Raw genomic sequence first — 21,029 nt, 5'->3', positions numbered from 1 at the left:
CTCAGCGGCCATGGCTCACGGGCCCAGCCGCTCCACGGCATATGGGATCCTCCCGGACCGGGGCACGAACCCGCGTCCCCTGCATCGTCAGGCGGACTCTCAACCACTGCGCCACCAGGGAAGCCCAAATATGGCCCTTTATGTTATGAAAAAGTAATAGTCATGCTCATAAACCAGGTCATTCACATACTGCGATTCATGTACTGAAGATTTTTTTCCCATTTTCAGGAATCATCTAAAGTGCGCAACATAGGAAATCTCAAGGAAGATTATTGTCCACATTAAAGGCAAATGTCTCTGATGACCTGACCTTGCTCTTTTGTTAACTCAGTACCACAAACAGTGGGCAAGTGTTGGTTTGTTGCCATTTCAAATATTCTCTTTCTCCTCCTGGGGACACTCACCCTACTGGAGTGGGACCTCAAAACTGGGGTAAGTACCAAGGTCTCTTACGTGGCCACAGGTAGCTGTGTGCCGTGTGTTAAGAGGAGATGTGTGCCTCGCTACCACCGTTTCAGCAGATGAGTTAAATCCGCTCAACAGCACTGATTCTCAGCCCGTAGGAAATGTCATGCCAAGTGGCCGCCATCAGGCACTGCATGTAACCATCACCTCCGTCCGAGGTACACGCTTCAGGAGCTCGGAAAGCAGGTGCTGTTGGGATGGGAACCTCATTTGTCTGCTGGTTTTTGAGTGTATAGGTTTCCTGCTTTCTTTCGACTTCTTTGCCTTCTGTGATTGTCTGACTGTCAGAGGATAAAGAAAAGCATGCCCAATAAAGCCCTTTTCATGTATTTCGTCTTCTGAATAGATGGGAAATGGTGTTTATGAAGACACCCACCAGAGGACCCTAGTGAAGTTATTTTGTGTCAAAAACTGACACATTGAGAACATTGCAGGAACAGTTAAAATTCTTCCCCCAGAAGCTTGGAAATTATGTGTTTCAAAATCATTCAGGGGCTTTGATAAATAGCCTCTGAATCTGAACAATCTTGTGTTTATTATGGGTTCTGATTTTTAGAAAGATAATTTGTTATTCTAGGGCCCTCATAAGCTCTTCTCCATTCCCCTGGAAAGCAGAGCAAGGAGAAATTAATGCATGTTTCAACAAGGAGCATATTTGAGTCCAAATATTTGAGTAGAAACAAAATTAAAAGTTGGATTAGGTCATCCTGATACATGTTCTAAATGAGTTACAGAAATACTTCATGCAGCAGGAGAAGCGTAAGCAGAGCCTCATTTACCTTTGGAATGATTGCTAAAGGAATTATGTTCATATTGGAGAAGGTTCCTTGTATTTATGGCATATATGGCATTATGGACAAATGTGACTAAAACACAGTTTACTGCTGTGGCTTCAAAGAGGAACACTTAGGAACACTTAACTTGAAATTTTGATTTAATGTTAATAAGTTAGTCTTCTTGGAGCTTGTGAGAGATGGCCTACTGATATTCATCTTGGGAACTTTCTTATCTTAGGAGATACTTAAAGCCCAGGATATTCTTGGTTCGATAGATCAGCACTTCTCAAACTTTCATGTGCACACAAATCCCTTGGGGACCTTGTTAAAATGTAGACTCTGATCTGCAGGTCTGGGGTGGAGCCCAAGAGGCTGCATTTCTAACAAGCTTCCGGGTGATGCAGTGACTGGGACCAGTACACGGATGGTGTGGATTTTGTGTGTCAGGCACCTCTGGCCTATTCTAGGAAAACTGGACAAGTTGTACAAATTCAAATCTTCCTTTAGATTATGAAATTCGCTCTATTTTTCTCTTTAAAAGAAAAGTTACTTGGAAATAATTCAGAAATGTATGTATAAAAGAAAGAGGCAAAGACCATATAATTCATATGTAACCACTCTTAACATTAGAGTATTTCTGAGTGGTTCTCAACCCTCTGTCAGCATCACAGCTGCCAGAGAACCTTTCATACACCACAGACACTGGGACCCACCTGTTCGAGTAACCCTGGACTAAACCTACCGGTAAGTCAACACAGGGATGGAATAAGTGGGAAATACCTAGTGTTCTGTATGCAGGAGAGAGAGGGTTAAACATGAGGGGATCTTTGAAAGAGAATCTCGAGAGACTAGAGTTAGTAGTGACCCTGGGCACAGGGGTTCCAAGAGCAGGCATTATAGATATAAAAAACTCCTAAGTTCTAGGGTGAACTGAGAGCCTTCCAGGGTGTCTGCAGAGATGCTGTCTCCTCAGTCCTCTCAGGTGGGGTTCATTCTTGTGGGAATGATGTCACTGAGATCCAACATCATCGACACAATTCCCAACACATTACAGGTCACGCATGGTCATGACTTCCTAAGGAAAAGATCCAGGCAGCCAACAGAACAGGGTCATACATTCCCTCATTCCCTAGTTGTGTAGACAATGGCTGACCACAGCTCCAAGGGTAAATATGAAAACAGTGGGAGGAGGTTTACTGCATCCATGTGGATGGTTACCGTGTAGACGGAGGATCCCTGCTTTATTTTGAATGAAAAGAACAGGAACCCAGGGGTCAGATGGATGAACATATGATATTACTGTATAAATTGGTCTCAGTTTCACAGAGGGCTCTTGCCTTTGACTCTAGCAGAAAATATGTTCATACTTTTAGCCAGTAAGATATAAAAAATAATAATATTGGCCCAAGTAATAAAAAGATAGCATAAAATCTGAAAACATTTCAGTGATTTTATTGTATTAATTAAAGGAGAAAAGCCATATGGTCACCTTAATAGATGCAAAAAGCTTTTGATAAAATCCTCATGATAGAAATTAATAGAACAAAACAAAACAAAAACAGAAATAAAAGGGAAGTTACTTTACCTAAAAACATGCCACCAAAAACTATTCCGACTGGTGAAGTATTAGAACCATTCCCTTTAGTTCAGGAATAAAACAAAGGTAATCACTGTAGTTGTTTCTATCTGTATTACCGATAGCCAATTCTGCAAGTAAATGAAATCATATATAGCAGGAAGAAACAAAACAGTCAGTATTTTCTGATGATATGATTATCTACATATATACATATGTATATATGTAGATAATCATATCATCAGAAAATACATATATACAATATATGTATGCTATTTATTACTACAAATTCAAAAAGATTTCTGGATACAAGATCAATAATCAGAAACAAATTAGAAATATAATAATAAGAAATCCATCATCAAAAGCAACATGAATTCTAAGAGGCAAGAAATACTTATCTATGAAAATAAGTACAAAATAAGTACAAAACCATTGTGGAGAAAAATGTAAGTCTTTAGTGAAATACATATAAAATAAGCTAAATAAGAGGAAAATATACCATATCATAGATAGGACGTTGAAATTGCAGTTACTTCTAGGCGTATAATTTAGAAAAACTCTCAAGCATAATACTGAGATAAGTTCTAGAATATCATTGCAGAACTAGTTATAAAGGAAAAATAAAAATCAAGTAGCTTAACTGTCAATCAGTAGAAGAAATGGATACAAAAACATATATATTACAGTATTTAAATGGGATAATATACAGCATTTAAAATGAAGGAGCTAGGTCTATATGTATCAATACGTGTGAATCTAAAAACAATGTTGAGTCAAAAGAGCAGGTTGTGAAGAAATACACAGAGTGTGATGGAATGTAAATTTTTAAAACAAAGAAAACAAGACTAAATGTTTTCTAATGGATGCCTATGCACATAGTAAAAGTATAAAATTATGACTGAGAATAATGCTCACCAAAATCAGACTCACGTTTACCTCTGGGTGAGAGGGAAATTTAATGGGTGAGGCCTTCACCTGTATCTGTAGTATTTTATTTCTTTAAAAAGAGGAGAATCTGAAATTAACCTGATATTGGTTAAAGCTGAGTGATGTGTTAGTTGTATCATTATTTCATGACAGTATTTTTCTCAACTTATCTCATCCCTGCTGGTTTCATCGTAGAAGCTTCATCTTCATGGCAGGGACTATATCCTATACTTTTTCTTCTCCCAAAGAAGAAGGAACCTCCTAGAAATTGTTAGTTGCTTTCTGACTGTAATCCTAGCATGGCTTTGCATGAGACCTCTCAAAGTGTCTTCTCATTACCAAGGTTTTCATCCAAAATAAATAATTAGCAGCTTGAGCAGTGCTGACTGGAGTGTGGTGAACTCCATCAAACGATCGCTTGGGTGTTGGGAAATTTTGCAATTGGTGCTAAGTGATCTCCTTGACAAAGAGGTCAGCTTTGGATTAATCCACTTTATAAGAAATCCTGAGTACTTTTTCCCATTCTAGTTCTCTTCTCAGTGGTTTAAGAATTAATTACAATGCTTTCACCCGTCTTTATAGCAGAAAAACAGCAATAGGTCCTCTGTGCAGATAAGACTACTGGAAACACAGTTGGTTACAAATGCAGTGCCCATAGTCTTTTACCTACTAAAAGTTTGTGCTGATCACATGGTCTCACACCATCAGAGGTTTGCAAAAAAGGACAACTGGCCATATGTCACAACCTGTCCTCAAGTCAGTGTTGAAGGAGAACAGATCATCAATGACAGGAATTCAAGAATTGGGCATATCTCAGTAGGGGGGGCTCTGTATGCAAATAATCAAGGCTGACCAAGCAGGTGAGCATGGGCACCAGGAATCTAGACATAGTCCCTGGCCAGGGGGAGCCAAGAATAGGGATAATCAGATGGCGTTGTAGGTGTGGAGGTTGAGGGTGCTCAGTTTTAAGAAAAAAGCCAACAGCCTAGTTACTGGGTCCATGAGGCATGACAAGATAAAAAAGTCAGCTTCATTAGAGGGGTGGGATAGGGAGGGTGGGAGGGAGGGAGATGCAAGAGGGAAGAGATATGGGGACATATGTATATCTATAACTGATTCACTTTGTTATAAAGCAGAAACTAACACACCATTGTAAAGCAATTATACTCCAATAAAGATGTTAAAAAAAAAAAGTCAGCTTCAGAGGAATGAAGAGCAGAGACTAATGGTTCAATCCACGTTGGGCCGAAGGTACCCAGTCCTCAACACACACACACATTCTAGTATCTGACATTTTGCCAACACACAGTAACTTCTTCAGACTGAGACATTATTTCTGATAAAGCTCTTGTTACTTGAGTGTTAACAAATGCAGACTTTAATAGTTACAAAGGACAGGAAAGTAATATTTTATTGATCCTTGTCTGCACTACATAAAACTTGATGAAGGAGCTCTTGTTATCCCCAGGTTTTATAAGAGGAAACGGTAGTTCAGCCGAAAGATAATTAGATATTGCTAAAGATCCTATGCTTGTCAGCTGGGATTTAAATCCCAGTCCCTGTGATAGCAAATTCCCTGCCCCTGCACCACAGCAAGCTGCCTCCCTTATCAGGGTAATTAAGAACAGGAATTAGCACCGAGGAGAGCAATTTTGATAAGGAGTGAGAAACAGACCCCAGGAGGGCAGCCTGACGGGTACACCAGGGGCAATACAAGCCTACCCCCAATTTGATCTACTGCTGTTCCTACTGTCAAGCTTGCTGACCTCACAGATTTGCTAGTGTGGTTCTTATTCTAAGACACTGCCTGTTGCTCTTGCTGTTCTGACGATCTGTACTTTCCCCAGTGTTTCAGAACCCAGAGTTCCTCCCCATTCCCGGTCTCCTCAGGCAGCTAAGGTGTCCCCTCATCAGGCTTTGGGTACACCACGGGCAGCTTCCTGGGCCTCATGGTCTAAATTTACAGAAGCAGCAGATGGCACCTGAGAGTAGCAATTTGAAGAACTATTGGTTGGTTCTGGTTCTAAGATTAGCATCAAAGGCTAAATCAATAATGGGATATTCCTCTCCCAGAATCATGCAGATGGCAATTAGGACTGCATTACAGGGATTACTCACGTCCAATCCCTGTACCTGAGATCAAACTTGGCTAATTTGCCACTTTATTTTAATTCCATCAATTAGAGAAATAAATTGCCAATAAAAGCTCATCTTTTATAAAGGTTTATTTTAACCTTTTATAAAGTCCTTGGGCAAAAGCATAGAGAAGCGCTTCCTAAGTGACTGCTAATTTGTCAAGGTCGGGAGACAGACACTGTGAAAAATACTGCTCCAAACAACAGCTGAACACTGTCAACCAAATGGAAAAAAAAAAAAAAAAGAGGAATGGATTTTCTGGAGTTTTTGGAAACAAAGCATTTCAGCTTAGAATGGAAATCTATGGGAAAATGGAATGTTAGGTTTAGAACATAATCTAAAAATGAGCTAACATGAAAAGATTAGTCCTTTAAATTCAAGCATCCATTCCGTTGCCAAGTATGTATTGAGCACTGGCTGTGTACTAAGTTCTGGAAAAGCAGCGATAAGCTCTACGGTCATGGTCTTTGCATTCATGGAACTTGCAGCCCTGTTGCAGAGATAGTCATTAGACAAATGTACGCATAGATGAGTATAAAACAATGGTATTAGAGAAGGCGGTGGTTGTGAGGGCAGCCGTGGTGGCGTGCAATAGGATGACACCAATTAGAGTGAAGCGATCAGAAGAGTGACCCTTAAGGGGAGACTTGGAGAATGGATTAGAGTTATTCAGGCAGAGGACATCATTCCAGGCAGAAAGAACGACCCGTGAAAAGGTAAGAAGGCAAGAAAGACATGGAAGGATCTGAAAGATCCTTGCTTGGAGGGTGGATGCAAGCAGAAAATAGAAGATATAAAAATTGTGCTTTGAGACAGAGAATCTTAAGGCTCCGGAAGGAACTTCACTCACCACCCATCCTGACATCCTGATTATACAGAAGAAAAAATCCAAGTTCCCAAGGCAGGACTGAATTATCCAAGATGTCAGAGCCAGGGCAAAAAATCTAGTATGGAGGACTCAGTGTTTCTGTAAGCCCCATAGACGTTAGAGCCAAAGCGTTCTTTCTAAGCTTATTCCTGCCTGACTTCCACTGTGATTTTTACCATGATGTCTTAAAAGACCGAAGTGCCTAAGGTTCACGTTGGAAACCTAGGGAGAGGAGGTGGAACTAAGGGCACACCCTCTCAGCCTGTGCCTCAGCCTCCCCTGGGGCACTATGAGTAAATATGTGGGCATAAAGTTATGACTGATGATTTGTTCACCACTGGAGTATAAACTCCATGAAGGCAAGGACCAGGCCTGTGTTGTTGGCTTCTATGGCTACGGCAGTGTGCCTGGCAGATGGTAGACAACCAATAAACACAACTTGCGTGACTGAGTAACTAAACGGATGGGCTCCCTCTTCAGTCCTCAGTTCAGGAACCCTATCGTGCCCCAGAGAGTTCCAAGCTTCTCAACCTCTTCTCTACATGCTGATTTCTATGGCCCACATTTCTAGGTAAAGCACAACAAGTTAAATCCAGTGCCAGGAAAACTGGTGTGGATTGTATTATTTAGGGCTTATCAATTTTCCTATTTTGTCGAATGTAGTTAGAACTAAGCAGTTTCTTTTAATCCCAGGATTTGTGAAGAAACAACATGCGTTATTTAAAGAGCAACAACAAAAATAAACACTTGTAAATATTGCACATTCCTTTGCAAGCAGAAGATTAATACGATAATATTATTGTATTGGGTATGGAAAACAGCGAAATGCAAACCTTGATGAGAGAAATTGCCTTCCTTCCTGGAGAAGAGTCACAGGAGACTGGAGAGAAAATTATTTTTCTCAGCTCCGGTCCTTTAGGGCATCAAAGCTTCCTGAGAAGGATTATGCATCGTGGAAAGTGTTAATGTACCTTATTATTCCATGTCTCTCCGATGAATTCTTTGGAATCAATAAAGGTACTTAACAGCTAAGAATTACATTAGGGCACATTGCAATACCAGGAATCTCTTAGATTAATATAACACCTATCTTCAGCAAGTTCTTTGAAGCAATCATAGAGGATGAATAGGTTTTCCTGCTGTGTGAACCCAGTGAATCATGGCGATTTAGTGTGTTTTTCTCCTTGTGGATTTGTTAGCTGTGGGTAGGACAGAGCTTATGAAAGTATTGCAAGTTTCCTGTATGTTTAACTTTCTGTTGGTATGTTTTTAAAATATGTAAGTTCACTAAGCATGTGTCCAAAAAGTGGCTGAAAGGTGGGGGAAAATGCTACTGCTCTTGGACAGAGAATTTGATTTAGTATGTAGCCTGGAAGATGAGAGGGAGATAGGGAAGGTCGAATAGCTCTGCAAGACAAAAACACAGAAAATGTCACAAGGCAGCCCTTTGAACAATCAGTTCCTGAAGGGTAAAGGTGGAGGCGTTGAGAGTTCACGGGGGCTGGTGTGTTCTTGAGAAGAAATGAATTGACCCTTGAAGGGAAAAAATATGAGTGGCAGAAATGAGCAGTGAGATTATTTCAAGAGGCATCCAAGGATGACATAGTATTTGTGTTGATTATGAGTTTCTTGCAAAACTTTTCTATTTCAAATTCATTCTCAAGGGCAGATGAAAAGTAAAAACCTGCATGGGTATCATCAGATAAAGGAAATCAAAAGCCAGTATTTTACCAATGCTGGGGAACCAGCTCGAGCTTCAGAGGCACCTGCTATGCAATGTTTTTCTACCTTAAATATTTTGTAAACCTTATAGCCGTAGAGGATCCTGTAACTAGAATATTCCATGGCTTTGTGACTTAACCATCCTTTGATCACTCAATGATACTACGGTCATTTGATAAAACAACCTGCTCCAACATGAAACAGCATAAAACAGGTCTTCCTTGATCCCTGCTGATAATGCGCGGCTATCCAAAGTTGCAGAAGTCCCTCCTTGTAAAACTGAGCCACCTGTAACAACTTGAACCCATTCACAGATTTGTGTTCATTTGGAAAGACTTGCAATAGAACGCACTTTTCTAGACTCTGTGTGCTGCTGAGTGTTGTGTGAGATATTACGGCCCTGAGTCCAGCTGATTCCTTGGAACCATGAATATTTTCTACACAGGCACATGCAGGGGAAAAGAGAGGCAGTTATCTGAATGGTACCATCCAAGAAAGCTGCCAAGGGGTGGGGGAGAAACAGAATAGTTTGGTTAAATCCACTGCATATTTATTCAACATTTTTTGCATCCTCTTTTCTTGTATGCGTATAGGGCTTCCTTAGAAGGTACTCATTTAGAGAGGCAGTAGCTGTGACTCCTTGTAGAAGGATTTTTTTTTTCTCAAGTGCAATGAAAACACAGGGACTATTCTGATGACACTTTTGGTTTCTGTTCTGCAGGCCTGGGGCAGAACTGCTTCTTTGAATCGGTCTTATCCCAGTGCATTCCAGCTTTGACCTTCTCTCGCTTTTCACCTCTGTGCTGCCAGCATGACCATCACTTTCCTAAAGCGAATAGGAAGACTATAGTCAAATCTATCAGGAAACATCTGTGGCTTGATAAACACCTCCTCCTCCACCTCCATACTAATTAATTTCAGTTCTAATCACTTTATTCTTTGTGTGAAACAAAACATCTAAATTTGTTCATCCCAATCTTTGTCTACCTTCAGATTCCTAAAAATGCCCCAAAATATGCATTAACATAAGGTTCTGAGAAGCAAGCTTTCTCTCTTACCCCTTAGCATTTTTCAACTTGAAAACTTCGTTGTCAGAGAAATTGGATGCAAAACATTCTCCCTTCAGCCAAAGAAATATTTCCCGTATCTGGTGATGTTGCTTCTTCAAAGTAGATTTTCTTATTTTGGTTTCAGATCACATTAATTGCACTATTTATTTCTTTTCCCTTTGAGATTCTTTTTCATCTGTTTTTGCTCTCTCCTGAATACATTTCCTACTAGCAGGAAGCTCTAAATGATGAATAGAATCTTAACCTTACCAAGCTTTAAGGCACTGATGCCTACATTTTGTGTTTGCTGATAGCAGGAGGCTTTTTAGTAGGGAAGGATGTTGTAAGATTCAAATTAGAAAAAAAAAAGATGATTGTCTTCTGATCAAAGTCTTACACAACAATCTGTGGGTTTTAGAGAAGTTGATTGGTGGCCACCTAAGGGTTTGGACTGTGCATTGTCAAAAGAAAGTGGCAAAAAGCAACATGGCTACTTCTTGGACCTGCCTAGAAACACTGAACAAGGTTTCAATCAATCTTCCTACCTGTTAAATAAAACACCTGGGAAGCATATAAATAATGCTCCGGAGAATAGGGTGTCATAGTGGAAAGAACTCTGTGTTGGCAGTCAGGAAGCCTGGGTCCTAATCCCTGACTTACCCCTAACCTCCACATTTGACCTTTGGCTTGTTGTCACCTCTCTGTGGCTTGGCTTCTTCCATTTGTGGAATGAGAGGGTAAATGAAGAAAATGATCTCTAAGTCCTTTTGTAGTTTTAATAAACAGTGATGTCATAATTCTATGGTACTCAACAATAAAATGGAAGGACTGAATTGAGTCTTGAGTTTCTCTCCCTTTGCATTATGCAAATCTGGAAACCTTCAGCATATAGATAGGGGAGGGTCACATTCTACAGTAGGATTAGTAACCCTGCTTTTGGAGTGGAGGGAAAATGCGGGGACCTGGAGAATGTAAAGGTGTGGGACTGCTCCTGTGCAATCCCAGGTAGAGAGGATTGGGCAAGCATGATGACTGCAGAGATAACCACCGTAGCAGGGCATTGGCTGAGCTTCTGAATCAGTGTGTTTAAACCCTTGTGATTGCCTGAGTGTTAAGAATACTAGGATCATCTTTTGTTCAAATATGTGGTCTTTGACCCTGGTTCTGGACACAGAGCTCCTAAATCCCTTAGAATTTCCTGCGTGATAAGATCGTCTTTTGTTCTAATGAGGCAACTCTTGGTGGGCTCTTGGATGAAGGCTAGTCATCAGAAAAACCAAACCATGATTAGAAGCCTGGAACTTTCAGCCCACCTCTATCCTCCAGGGAGAGGAGAGGGGCTGGAAATTGAGTTAATGTTGAATCATGCCTATGTGATGAAACCTCCATAAAAATCTCAAAAGTACGGGGTTCAGAGAGCTTCCAGGTTGGTGAACACTCCCATGTACCTAGACGGTGGCGCACCCCAACTCCATGGAGACAGAAGTTCCTGCTCTCAGGACCTTTCTAGACCCTGCCCCGTGTACTTCTTCATCTGGCTGTTCATCTGTATCCTTAATTGAATCCTTTGTTATATAATTAACTGGTAAACATGTTTTCCTGAGTTCTGTGAGCTGTTGTAGCAAATGATTGAATCCAAGGAGGGAGATATGAGAAACTCTGACTTGTAACCAAGTAGGACAGAAGTTGTGGGTCACCTGGAGACCTACTACTGTGATTGGCATCTAAAGTGGGGGAAATCATGAGACCCAGCCCTTGAGCTGTGGGGTTCATGATAACTCTGGCTAGTCTCAGAATAGAACTGAGTTGTAGGACATCCATTTGGTGTCACAGAGGATTGCATATGGGCGAAAACCCCCACACCTTTGGTAACCAGAAGTGTCAAAAGTGAAGTGTTCTGTGAGGGCAGTAAAGGAGGCGCACACGAGTGTTTTTTCCTTTACGGTAGCCTTCTGTGGAAATCTTCACTTTACCTCTTTACCAGGTCCGGAAGGCATTAGTATTTCTAACTCAACTAGTATTTCTAACTCAACATAAGTGTATACTTCTGTATTTTCCCAGAAAAATATAATGGGTTATGTCAAATCCTGCCATAGTCAACTCTACAGCATGGGAGTAAACCTGAATGGGAAAACCTTTCATTTTCAAGACTCTCAGCCCATCTCCCAGTCTCCCTCCCAGTCCCTGCAGTTCCTTTCTAACTGGCACACACCTCTTTTTGTCTTCCCCCCAAGCGTTGTCTCTCCTAGAAATGGAAGGACGTGGCATGGCTGACCACAGCAGGTGAAGTGTCTGACGTCATTTTCTGTTATTTTTATTCCCCTGATTCTAAGGCTTCAAAGTGAAACGCTGTCCTGGCCAACTGTCAACCTCGAGCTGGTGAACATGTCGTCAGGTTCACATGAAGGAATTTTACCTGTGTCTCATTGGCTCAAGGTAGCCTTGGTTTATGCCTGTTGCCCTGTAGCAAGTATTAATAGCATCCCCTTTTCCTATCAAAGGGTCCTGGGTTGCACATTAAATGATATAGACACTCTAGCTTTGCCTATCATGCCAGGAACCACACTGGTGCCAAGAAGTCCTGATTACCTGGATTCAGATGGTGACTTTAAAGTATTTTTTGGTCCATGTATTGATATATAAAGAGCTCATGAGGTCACCAGATAAAACAGTCTCCCCATGATAAATATCCATTAATTGGGTACAAAGGCAAATCAGAAATAGGATTCATTGTCTCCATTTTCCACGATTATCTCCTGCTTAGTATGGGGTGCAGGTTGTTATGGTGATGAAGTGCAGCTCACGTAGAGGATAATTATAAAGGATATCGCACTGTGGCCTGGAGATGTCACATCACTTATTTCCCTGATGTCTGTGAAGACTGGCTGGTCGAAAAAGTAGGCATGAGTACTGTGGAGGCTTGGTTCTGGCTACATCAACATCCTGAAATGCAGAGCTATGTGAGACTGACCTTTTCCAGGTCCTCCTCTGAGCTCTTCTTTCTACTCCAGTCCCCTTTCTCTTCCTCTCATTCTTCACACCCAGAGGTTGCATGAAGGAAGCAGGAAGCCTAGCTCTTTCCATTCTGACTAATGGTTAGATTAAGAAAGTGTCTATAGAGTTGAGTCAATTATATGAGTGTTGAGTTGTCGTGGGGCTGCTTTACAGTTGACAGAGCCTGGATAGTTCTTGGCTTCTGTATCTGGTATTCTGCCATCAGATAATATCAAATTCAATTGATTGTCATTGGATGGTTGAATATTGTTTTGTATCCTAGTTCCGTTTAATCAGTGTCCCTGTATTCATCACTGACATTCTGGCAGCATGGAGAAAAGGCACTACTTGCAGTGTTCATAGGTAATGAATGCTTGATCTTTAGAGAAGCAATCATCCACACAGATTCAGTTTATTTTAAAAATTTTCCCAGATTATGTCTTTTTCAGAAAAATATGAAGTACTCTTCCTTGTATGCCCAAGGTTTAAAAATGTAATTTTCAAAATGGGCCAAGTCTTCGACTAGTGATATATAAACTGGGCTTCTTAGAAGTTAGTTTATAGAGGTACATTTGAAGAGGACGGAATTGACAGTACAATAAGCAAATGCCTATGGCTGGGAAACACCCAGGCCACGTTTGCAGCATCTTTCAAACTAAGTGTGTGAAATCATGCTGGGATATTTGTGAGCTTTGTCTTGCCACCTTTTTGAAGCAAAAAAAATATGGACTCTCCTTCTATACTCTCCACAAATACAGACCATGAGCTTGTAGTGTGGACTACAAAGTCATAATAGTGATTGAAATGCGTTATGTTTAAGTAGTGATGATCAATCTATAAACGTCCTTTACATATGCAGCTTCGTATAATTCTTTCAATTACATGATGAGATATTACTATCTCTATTTTGCTAATGAGTTTGGAGGTTGGTCTTAAGCTGAAGAGATAGATTTGGGAGTCAAGTCCGCTCAGTTTTGGAGAGTAATAGACTATGCAACTTTCCAGAATCGTACAAAGAGTAATGGTACACTGTCCTAGGAACTATTTGAAGGAAAGGAATGCTGTTTTCTTTAGCTTATTTGTCAGGAGAACTAGTCTTATCTGAAGCAAAGTTATTTTTGGAAGTGCACTTAGTTTGTAAAAAGGATGGGTGAGCTGACCTCATGCATTCAAATGTCCGGGATACAAGCTCCTGGCTATGAGGTCCTTAGGATCTTTTTAGCCCGCAGACTGGATGTGCACTCAGTGGAAAGCAAAGTGTCTCTTTCCATGCTCACGCTACTGGAGCGGTTGAGTTGTGTTGGCTATAAAATGCCATGTTTGCTGTCACCTGGGAGACTTAATGAAGCATTCTCCATGCAGGAGGGATGATTCTGTCTGCTGACTCCTGGACTTGAAAGCAGATGGTGGAGGAGCCCACGGCTTCTGGAACAGCACAGGTGGAGGTCATGATTTCTGCTGTTGCCCTTTGTCTTCCTACTGAAAGGCTGATTGTCCCAGAAATGTTTAAGGAATATGTGTGAACATGTTTGTATGTGTAAATGTGTCTGTGTAAAATTAGTTTTGCTCCATAAATCCACTTTTCTCAAGAGAAAGGTAATAAATCAGGTTGGAAACACCCTCTTGAAGAACACTCATAGAAAAAAAATTAGATACTTTCTAAGAAGAACCCAAATATTTCAGTCATTTGAACAGCTCAATTCCGGGTCTCTAAAATTCCTTCCTCTCCTTCCCTCCTCCAGTCCCCTTGTTATAGAAGCACCTGGGGAAAGATGTGCTTCACATCGGGCCAGTCAGGCAGGCACTTCCATGCCACTTTCCTGGCAAGAGGAAGGTCAGCTTTGTCGTCTGATTCGTTCTTAAGGTTCTCCAATTAGAGGCTTGTGAAAGAGCGCTGAGACTGTGGGTTTTGTGCATCTCTCATTCTCTCCCATCTTCTCCTTTCCCAGCCTCACTGTTTTTTAAGCATATTGAAAACACTTAAGATTGTGTTAGATCTTCAAGAGCCACTTGGCTGGTAACTCATCCCAATTGTTCTCAGATGCAAATGCAGTTGCCAAGTGGGCTGCCAGTAAGTCTCGATTCATTTCAATACATGTGTAGCCGTTTGAGAGTTAATAGAAAATTAGAATCAGAGCCAATGTTGTCATGCATGGAGGTGACATAGGATCTAGACTCACGTGGCCAGAGTCAGGTCTGTGGTACTTGGTAAAGCAGAGCGGATCCAGCCTTGAGATCATGCTTTGCAGGTTCCCAAACACACTGGAAAGTGAAAGAGCTACCATTGTCAGTCCCACAAGTGTAGTTCTTACAAAAGAAAGACCCTAAGACATGAAAGAGCTTTTTATCACTTTGAAAACCTCTATCACTATTGAGAAGCAGAACTTTTGCACTTCCTCATGATTTTATTAAGTACTAAGCTAACTGAACAGGCACCTTTTAAGTGCCTGAAATAAATCATCTGACTTTTAAACCTCTCTAAAGAGTGTATATAGGTATGAAATTATATATAATGTTAATGAAAATAAGGACCATTAATTGCTCTTTGATTTTACAAAGGTGATGATGCTCATTTGTAATTCCCACAGAGGGTGCAAACTGTGAGTAAAATTTCCTAGAGAACCAGACCCAAAATTAGTTCTGCTAAAAATGTGATAGCTTCCAACAAATGACCTAGGCAGCTGAATACAATACAGGCTTGTGCTTCCCACGGAAGCTACATGCTCTTTGTTCAGTGTCTCAGGAGTTAATCAAGTAGCCATTCCAGATGACTGGCCAACAGGCAAAGGGGACTTGAGACCTTCTGACATTGAGACCTTCGGAAGCACCTTTGCCTTTCTACATACATACTGTGCACATTGCCAGCTCACAGGCAGAAGAGCACTTTATTGAGTTGTCTGTCAGCTGTGGAGATCAGTTTTCACCAAGCTACTCAAACTTTCCTCCCTCGTCTCAATTGTGACCAGCCACAGGCATTTGTAAATGTGTTCATGGTAGAGAATGGCCATAGGCCTTGAGCCTACAGGTATAGATTCCACGACCTTGGTCTACTTCAACCATAGCTATTTCTGAATGCACAGTTGGGCTGCACCCTTCATCCTTCTACCCGTCACCAATCTATCTCCCACGTTGTTCTAAAAATCATTGTTGGCTGTGGCTGGTTGTATTTCCAAAGGCAGCTGCAACAATATCTCCCGCCCCACATGGTCTTCTTACAATGTGACTCCAGGGCTCCTCCCATTGAGTGCTGGACTCTATGTCCCTTGTCCTTGAACATGGATGGAACTTTGTCATTGCCATGACCAGCAAAGTATGGCAGAAATAATACTCTGTGACTTCCCAGGATAGATCATTAAAATGCTATGCACTCCTGCCTTGTTCTTTTGGTGCAACTGGTCTTGGAATCCAGCTCCCTGCAAGAAAACCAAACTGTCTCCTACAGAACATCCAAGTGTAAATGTTCCAGCCAATGGCCCAGCTGAGATCCCAGTGAAGTGCCAGCAAAACCCACCAGACACTGGCCTGCTGATGCCTCCAAATGATCCCAGTCGCTCTTTTTGAATCTCCCCAGTTAGGCCCCAGACATTAAAGAGGAGAGAGAAGCTGTTCCCACCGTGCTTCATCCAAATTCCTGACACACAGAATCCATGAGCGTAATAAAAAGATTGTTTTATGCCATTAATTTCTAGGGTAGTTTCTTACACAGCAGTAGTAACTGGAACATTGTCAAAGCATAGAGTTGGATTGCTTTCAAGCCCTGAAACAGAAAATCATATTCCATCCTCAGAGTCTTTCCATGGCCCATAAAAACCCTCACGTTTCCACAAGCTGCAAGCTTCAGTGAGAGCCAACGGAATGAAGTGTATGAGCTCAAAGTGCCTCAAGACAAAGACATAGCTCTTTTCTGAAATACACATTTTTTTTTTTTGCGGTACGCGGGCGTCTCACTGCTGCGGCCTCTCCCGTTGCAGAGCACAGGCTCCGGACGCGCAGGCTCAGCGGCCATGGCTCACGGGCCCAGCCGCTCCGCGGCATGTGGGATCTTCCCGGACCGGGGCACGAACCCGCGTCCCCTGCATCGGCAGGCGGACCCTCAACCACTGCGCCACCAGGGAATCCCATGAAATATACATTTTTTTAAGTAAATAAAAGTCTATTTCATCCTTATTTAAAACATTTTCTTAATCCTGGTGCCTTGAAGGACAGTATTCTCTTGGAGGAAAACCTTAAAAGGGAGATGCATCCTTCCCTCCGTCTACAAATTAGAAGGGTCTTCTCTACATTTAAGGTGACCTGTCCTGCTGCCCCTGTACCACTTCCTCCAGTGCCAGAAGAGTTAAGCTCTCCTTCAGACCCACATAACATGACTTACTTAGACTTTAGACTGATTGGATGTTTCATTCAGCTTTATGGCTTAAATTATCACAAGGAAGAGGTCTGCCCCCTCCCAGGGCCATTGATACTCTCTTCTTGATTGAGCTGACATTAACCTTCCTCCCTACACATACATGAAAAGGAAAAAGAAAAAAGTCACTAATTCCCTCCTTCCTCCACTCTCACATGAGTAAATGCTGACATTTGCCCCAAGACTATGCTTTGGCTTTTGTTTCCACCTGTGGGAGTCTCCTTAGAAGCTCTCAAGGGAACACCATGGTGTTTTATCCACACCCAGGCGATCAGACCAGCCTCTCCTTGTATGGCCTGTCCCAAAGCCCGCATCTGCAGTGTTTGGTGGTAAACAATGTCCGCATGCCCAAGTGCCCCTTATCAACCCAAATCAGGCAAAGGCCTCTTCAATTTCCTTTACTCATCAGTCTCAGGGGCCAGACAATATATAATTTCCTCCACCATCAGGCTGTTGGGAAAGTGCATCTTGTTCGGAACTAGACACTTGCTCCCAGAGATGACAGTTTGATTTGAATCCCCAGGAATCAGAGAAAACAATCAAAGTGGGAAGCGGATACAAGATTTCCAATTGCCAGGCCACCAAACATGGTCGCTCTCAGATCGGCTTGTCCCGGGGTCAGGAGGAAAACATTTGATGAAATGTAGGATTTCAGTGGCAGCTGAAGAAGCACCTGTAATATGGATTGAAGGGTCACCCTGGGGAAAGCGGAGGAAAAGTTCAAAGCCAAGGAATGATTTAGGACAAAGAGAAAAAACTATAAACCCCAAAGTACTAGCCGCAATGCTAGTCATTGATTGCCAGTATCTTATTTGAATTCAGCCAAGCTCTTGTTCAAAGAGTATGTTGGTATTATACCTGTCCCAGTGTAGGACAGCCACAAAGGTTTCATCCATTTTGTGAGCCATATTTAGGCATTTCACCCACATTTAATTTACGGAAAGGACCACTAGGCTAGGTGTCAGAAAATCCTGGTACTAGACCAACTCTATTAGAAAGGACCCGTATAATGGAACCTTAATATCCAATAGGCATTCTGGCTTGCTGAGACCTCTACACCATTGCCTCACTCTCCTTTTTCTAAATGATGTAGAATTCCACAATTTCCCAGGTTTTCTGTAAATTTCTGGAGTGAGGTAAATGTTGCCGTGGTACCTCTGATCTTGGTTCATCTTTCAATATGTGTTATCTCTTTTAAATCCTTTCAACCTACACATAAAACCTGGTCTCTCCCTCCTTGTCTGCATAACATACCTATTCACATCAAGCATCTGAGGAGAAGAACACCGTGCATCGTGTAGCAAGCCTTGTAGAAACACAGGTCAGGCGCTCCTCCTCCGTAAAATCTTTCTGGTAACCCTGCCAACCCCAGCTTCCTGGTCCTCCATCGTCACCTTCAACTATGGGGTTTGACCTTCTATGCAGCCCTTCCTCCCCTCTCTCTTTTCTTTCTCTTCTTCTCCAAAGACCAATAATTGAAAGCCCTTCCCCTTTTTATCCCAAAGAGCACTTTAATAATTTCTTCGGTTGTCTAACAATAGCAAACAAAAGATCCTATAAAAAAGCTAGCCCTGTATCTAACTGAAATCATGATGGCAACTGGGCATTAAGAAAGGCACTTCCCATCTTTGTACTTGAGTTTCTCATTTTTAAGATGCCAGAGTGGAGCTGTGATTCCCCACTTTGGGATTCTCCTAGAGCCCATCGGGAGCCAACGCTGTGCACGTGGGAAAGAAATGTCAGCATATGGGCATCTGGGCTAATAAACGGATCTGCTAATCCTGTTTTACTTGAAAAGTGAAATTCAAGGAAAACCCGGGGGGATGTTAATGTTGCTAAGCACAGTCCTGTGCTGTTTTAAAAAATATGTTCATTCCTGCTCTACCACTACTCATCTGTGAAACTGGGTAATTAGTTAACATATCTGAGCTTCCCTTTTTATCAATTTTGCATTTGTAACATGCTGTGATTAGCTTTAGTCATCTCTAAGGGGCACTGCACCACTTTGAGTGACTGTTTGATGAGATGTAATAAAGCTCAAACAACACGCTGTGGCTTACACTTCTACTCCCAGGTGTAAACCCAACAGAAACACACACACGTGCCCCCCAAAAGACGTACGCGAGAATGTTCACAGCAGCACTATTCATAATGGTCCTGGAGTGGGTGGAATGTTGGCCCCTATAAGATAGGTTCACGTCTTAATCCCCAGAACCTGTGAATGTGACCTTATTTGGGAAAAGAGTCTTTGTAGTTGTAACTAAGGTAAGGATCTTGAGATGAGATCACCCTGGACTAGCTGGTGGGCTCTAAATCCAATGATAAGTGTCCTTTTGAGAGGCAGAGGAGGAGAACTGAGATGAGGAAGAAGGGAAGGCCATGTGAAGACGGAGGCAGAGATTGGAGTGATGCAGCCACAATCCAAGGAACATCTGGAGCCACCAGAAGCTGGAAGAGACAAAGAAGGAATCTCCCCCTGGAGCCTTCGCGGGGAACGCAGCCCTGCAGACACCTTGATTTCAAACTTTTGGCCTCTAGAACTGTGAGACAAAGCATCTGTTGTTTTGAGTGCCCAAGTTTGTGGTAGTTGTTACAGAAGCCCTAGAAAACAATACAAGCCCCAAACTGGAATACTATTACATTCACAATAGTAGCATGAATACATAAAACACTATAAAATACTTTACAGCGATGAAAAAGAACAAACAACAGGAAGGAAGCTTATCAAGATAATGTTAAATTAAAGAGGTTAGACTGGAAGTGCATAATACTTGCTTCTATTAATATAAAGCTCAGAAACACGAAAAACATTATCATGTGATGGATGTCAGAAGGGCAAGGGGCATTGATTGGAAGAAGCCACAAGGAGACTTCTGGGGTGTTAGCAGCTCTATTTCATGAGCTGGGGAGTGATTACAAGGGTGTGTTTGTTTTGCAAAAATAGGTTGAATTATATGCTTACGTTTTAAGTACACACTTTATAGTACGTATGTTCACCTCCAAGAAGTTTTTTCAAACTTTATATTAATCTTAAAGTATTAACGGAGTTGAGTATTTTGTTCACATAAGCAGAGAACGTTCACCAGGGTTTACTGCATGCTTCAGGCTAGGATATCAGATGGTTGGCTATGGTATTTATATGAGGAGTACTTTGTAAATTTAAAGCAGAATTGGTGTAAACTAAATTCACATATTCAGTGACTGTCCCAATACAGCTATTTAGGTTTCAAATATTCACACACCTAAATGTTTACAAAAATCCCCCAAGTGTGAACTCTACTTTGAAGGCCCCCAAACATGATCCTCAAGTTGAGTTTACCTTGACATCAAATTCTAAAAGATGTTTTTCTTGTGAACTTTTACATGTGATTTTCTGAGGCCAGTTTCCAGAAAAAAAAAAATACTGAAGACTTTCCATGTGACTGTTGTTTATATAGACCCTGGATCTACTGGGGGCCTAAATATTAAAATCCAACAGAGTCAAGGTGGTTCTTCAGGGAATTACTCAGCTGTAGTTCAAGAATGGGGCCTGACAGTGATCAGACTTAATACAGGGACAGAATTCAGACAACATGGAGGAAGCTGGGACTTGTCCCTAACAACTTCTTCCCTAAATGTGGCTTCTCTCTGCTGCCTTTTCAGTAAGAGGTGATGAGTGGGAGGTTCAAGGTTTAATTCTTTGATAGGAGGTTCGTGTACTGATGCTCGGATTCAAGGTAGGTCCATGTGTTATAATAGTAAATAATAATAATGGTGATAATAAAGCAGTGAGGTTGCAATCTCATGAGCTGTTGAGTTTTGGCTGATGCAACCTAGGAGTGTACCTGCTAACAGCAACCGATGTGTCAAAATAATTAACATGAACCCTTATTTCTGGTAGGAAAAAAAACTTATTATGCTCGCTAAGAGGTATAGCCTTCTAGATTCAGTTTTAATCAGTTGAGCTCAAAATATATCAAGAAGTTGGAACTGGTTTCCTCAGAACTTCCTTCTGCTTCCTGAAAACCAGATAATTATTCGAACCATTCAGATAATTGAAGGGTTTGAGAAAAGTGTGCTTCTTCTTCAGGTAAAGAAATTTCTCTCCTACCCTCTTGCAGCTTTTTCT

General features: G+C 41.6%; 2 long non-coding RNA genes across 2 annotated transcripts in view; both read left to right on the top strand.

Annotated features, from left to right (window-relative positions):
- Positions 1 to 21,029, top strand: part of LOC117201540 (uncharacterized) — a 141,803-nt gene that overhangs the window by 71,171 nt on the left and 49,603 nt on the right. The window lies entirely within an intron of this gene.
- Positions 159 to 14,125, top strand: LOC117201519 (uncharacterized). Its single transcript, XR_004483587.2, has 3 exons — positions 159 to 432; positions 11,856 to 11,958; positions 13,879 to 14,125. It is a non-coding gene; the product is annotated as an uncharacterized LOC117201519 (long non-coding RNA).

Source organism: Orcinus orca, chromosome 16 (assembly GCF_937001465.1).
Source record: "Orcinus orca chromosome 16, mOrcOrc1.1, whole genome shotgun sequence".
Classification (NCBI taxonomy): Eukaryota; Metazoa; Chordata; class Mammalia; order Artiodactyla; family Delphinidae; genus Orcinus; species Orcinus orca.
The sequence above is the reverse complement of the archived record's forward strand: the minus strand, read 5'-3'. Positions and strand labels throughout refer to the sequence as shown.